Here is a 4,784-nt window from a genome sequence, read left to right as displayed (position 1 = left end):
TGAACTTGAGACAAAGCAGCCCATGCAATTAACAAATGAGCATTCTCAACAGCTGAGCAGAGGGATTGTGGATAGTACGGAGGGGAGCAATTGGGGTTGAGAACCTCACTCATGGACACTTCAAACCATGGCCATTGACAGGAATTGAACCCTTGACCTTTGGGACTCATAGGCTGGCATATTATTACCAGCACTTTACCGACTGAGCTATTCGATCCACAGACAGACAGCAGTGAGAAAGGAGCACACAAAGATGATATTTATTTCAGTTAGAGAGAGAGAGAGAGAGAGAGAGAGAGAGAGAGAGAGAGAGAGAGAGAGAGAAACTAATGAGGAGTGACAGGCCGATTCACCTTTTGGCCTATAACTCTTGAACCGTAGGTCATAGCATCAGAAATCTCCGATTTCAAGATTTTCCGACATTTTGTGTTATCTTCAAAACACATATTTTGCTACTACTCCTAAATATTTTGTCCAAAACTCACACAAATCGGCACACCCTCTGTCTTTGGTCATGTGATCAAGATTTATAAGTCAGAATTTTCATATTCCCTTCGGATTGGCTACGATTGGCTTCTGAAATTTGTGGGAGGGTCTGTTTGGAAAAAAATGGCACAAATCATAAACACAGCGTCCTATTTGTCCTAAATTCATATCATTGAGGGGCCATTAATAAATGTAGAGCCAATGCGATTTCACTTCCACCCATAGGGGGCGCAACAAATTCTACAAATGTCACTGTTTTTGCGCCAAATTAAGTACAAATGGTCTTGTGAGTCAAACAGTCCCCTTTACAAGAGCATTGGATCAGCTCTCTGCATGCTTTGGAGACTTCTGGAATTGTCATCCAAACTGGCACCCATGCCTCAGATTCCTTGGTCCATCCATACTCATGTGGGGAAGGAATAACTTGTTCTGTTTGTAGGCTGGTTGCCCAGATGCCTGCTTGATACACTGCCCGCTTAACATGCTGAAGTAGTGCATCTTGGGTGGGTGGCAGTTTCTCCATTGACCTATTCCCATGACAGAAGAGTTCTTTTCTAGTCTGGTTGATGGAGCTCAAAGGACTGGATTTGTCATACAGGATAACCATCAGTCTCTCAAGCTTCTGGAATTGCTGACTCTCAACATTCAGCTGCTGGAAGGGATGTTTGGCCAGACTGACACGTATCTCTTTGACATCATCATAGGCTTGCCAGGCATGCCAAGCTGACTTCTTAACCTTACTGTGGAAAGCAGATGTTGTGTTACAACCTGACAATGCATGGAACATAGGCAGAGCATGAGATTTTGGCTCCCCAGGGATTTACATAGCCTGGTAAACCCCCCTCCCTCCGGAAATCTCATTTGCATTTGATTTCAGGAAGGTAGGTCTGGGATTGCGCAGGGAGTAAAGCTGCCCGAACACTGCGTGTTCGAACCAATCAGCGGCTGCTAGGGGCCGGATCATCCAATCACCTGCCTAGTAGCTTGAAAAAAAGAAAAACCGTCTGTCATCGATTCTACGACCGGAGTCTCAGATGGGAAGTAGGCTGTGAAACAAATGTGTGTGTCGCAAGCTTCTTCCATTTGACGGTGTCAGGTTAGGATTTACACATGTTGTTGGTAGAATCTGTATTTTTTGCCCATGCCAAAAGCCAAAGGTTGAATCGTAACTAAATCATGGAACAAGCTTTGCAAGGATCACGATGACATCAGTGTCCACAGTACGCACTAGGATAGTTTTTGCTCCTTGCTCCAGTGCATGCCGTATATGAACCAGAATCCTGGTGTCTACCTCCTCATGATTGCAACAGGTCATAGTACTAATGGAACCAAAAGACGACACAGCTTATCCTGACATAAACAGCTTTGGATGGTGGCCAGTTGAACTTTTCAGTCCTGGAAGTCAAAAAGGCAAACTTCTTATTTGTTGAGTCACGAAGAAAATCCATCCAATTGCCTGGTAGCTTTGTCAGACCTGACACTTTCCTGCGAACACCTTGTCCTCTCTTTTCGCAGGTGGACTCCTTCAAACTATCTGGGATATATGTGTCCCATACAACATCCAACCGCTTGGTTTCCTACAGCTGCTTCAGCAGATATAAGGGATGAAAACGTCATCTGCATAATCATCAAATGTTTTTTCTTTGAAGCCAATTACAGGCAAACAGTATGGAATATCAAAAGCCTGTTGGACGGTCATTGTTACATGACTCACAAGACCATTTGTACTTAATTTGGTGTAAAAACAGCGACATTTGTAGAATTAGTTGCGCCCCCTATGGGTGGAAGTGAAATCACATTGGCTCTGTGTTTATTAGTGGCCCCTCAATGATAAAAAAAATTGGGACAGATAGGATGCTGTGTTCATGATTTGTGCCATTTTTTGGCAAACGGACCCTCCCACAAATTACAGAAGCCAATCGTAGCCAATCCGAAGGGAATATGAAAAATCTGACTGATACATCTTGATCACATGACCAAAGACAGAGTGTGTGCCGATTTGTGAGTTTTGGACAACATTTGTAGGAGTGGTAGAAAAATATGTGTTTTGAAGATAATGCAAAATGGCGGAAAATCTTGAAATCGGAAAAGGGGCGGGACCTATTTAAGAAGTTGCGTCATGAGCCAAGGAGTACTGGGACAAAAGATTTTTGGTGCTATGACCCACGGTTCAAGAGTTAAAGGCCAAAAAGTGAATCGGACAGTTTTTTTAATGGATATTGATATGGCTAATTGTATGGAAAATATTCAAAATAAAGTTTGGTACCCAAGGCTAGAATCCATCAGTAGGTCCTAAAGAAGCCTCATGCAAAATTTGGCGCTATTATCAGCTTCGTATCGTTAATGTTAAAAAATAGGGTTAAGGTACTGGACTATTAGGGGCAGATGAATAATTGTCATAAAACTGCAATATTCATTGGCTCTTAAAAGCTTCATGTTTTCACTTATGGAAAATCCGCTTGCTCACATCTGTTGGCATAGGTCCAAAGCTTGTGTGTAAAAAGTGTTTTGCAGATTGCTCAAAGATCCGAGGAGGAGATAGATTTTTACTGTTTTTCATATAATTCAAAATGGTGAGAGATCTAAAGGTCAGAGGTCAAAAGTCAGAGTGTGAAAGTTGTTAGGCATGAGGAGACGCATGTGTGTGTATCAAAGTTTCATGGCTGTGGGTCAAACAGGGCATGAGATGTACCTGTTCAAAGTTGGCATTTTCAATTGAGTGCTATAGCGCCACCCTTTGGCCAATGGTTGTGAGTTTCGGCCCTTGGCCGTTTGGCATAGCCCTCTACCATACTGCCGAGTTTCGTAAAAAGTTACCACACGGTTAGGCCAGAACTGCAAAAACGGCGGAAGAACAGTGAAAGCCAACAGTTTCAAAGAGGTTTCAAGCCTTATAGGCCTCGAACCCTCAAATATTAGTAAAAGATTGATGAGGAATGATTTGACCCACTCATGCTACTGTTAGATTTACTGCTGAACCTATGACACCATTAAAAGTAAATCTATGGTAAGGTACTTGGTTCAGTGGTTCTGTGAAGTGGGGAGACGTTAAAAACACCCTTAAATGAAAGTGACAGGAGATTTACAATTGTAAGATCAAATCATTTATTATCCTTAAACTAAGTTTACAATTATTTATGAGCCTATGAAACTATTAGAATGAATTATCAAACAAACATAAAAGATACATCACCAATCAATAACAGCGCGCTGGATACAAAATTCTATCCCTCTCACAGAGTAATGATGCTCGAGACAGGGCGATTTCTGCACTGAAGCATCCTTTCCCTAATCCAGCGATAATATACATTTTCATAAAACATTATCAATAGATGTCGCTGTTGGTTGCAGAAGTTGGTTGATCACTCTTCCTGCTGTTCTCACGCTGGACCGTAGCCTTGGCATCTTCACCCTCCCCTCGAAGGCCTCTGGATGGCTATACTCCCTAACTTTTGGGCGCTGATAAGCTTCTAGTTCTATGAGACCTATTGTCTATAATAAGTTGGCCACAGTATATGGCATTTTTATTTCCTGGGAACTAACACCCTAATATTAATTTTGAGGCACCACCAGTGCCTGTATTTTCAGTGAGACATTCCTTTAGAAAAAGGAGTGAATGAGAGAGAGAGGGAGAGACAGGGCCCCTTTCACTATGATCTCTCATTCTTGGTAAACACATTTTCTTTGAATAAGGTTATAATGACACAGTTAAACTCAAACTTAACACTTTTAGTCATACTAATTAGTGATTAAAATATACGGTATATATACAGTACACAGTATAATATATACAGTCTATATATATCAATGTGTGGCTTAAGTGATTATAATAGCTGAACTTGGAGCAGTTATATGTTTAAACAGCAGGATATAAACATGAGCCACTATAAAGATATCAAAACATCATATGACAAGGCCGTGGCTATAAATCAATGTCCTCTATTCTAGATGTATGTGTTAGTTCCCGCTTTTTTTCACTCTTCTAAACTCCTACATTTATGCAGTTTTCTACAGACACATTTATTATACTTCTAGACTTTAAATCTAATTTTCCTAACACTACACACTGTATCAATAAGCATGAGACTCTAGAGGGCGTCAGTGCGCTATGTCAAGGCCTGAGAGGTTGTGAAGCTGCATCAAGTTTTTCCCACTTTATCTCAGTCAGGCAGCTGTCTTGAAACCTTAAGCCTGTGGCTTAGTACCTGTTTGAACATACATATTTGTGGTTAGATACAGCAGGGGAACATGCAATGCATGTGTTTGTATAAATTGTGTGTGTCAAAGTGTGCTTGTCT

This window comes from Gymnoscopelus braueri (genome assembly GCF_963280865.1).
Source record: "Gymnoscopelus braueri genome assembly, chromosome: 9".
Classification (NCBI taxonomy): domain Eukaryota; kingdom Metazoa; phylum Chordata; class Actinopteri; order Myctophiformes; family Myctophidae; genus Gymnoscopelus; species Gymnoscopelus braueri.
This window is presented reverse-complemented; position numbering follows the sequence as displayed.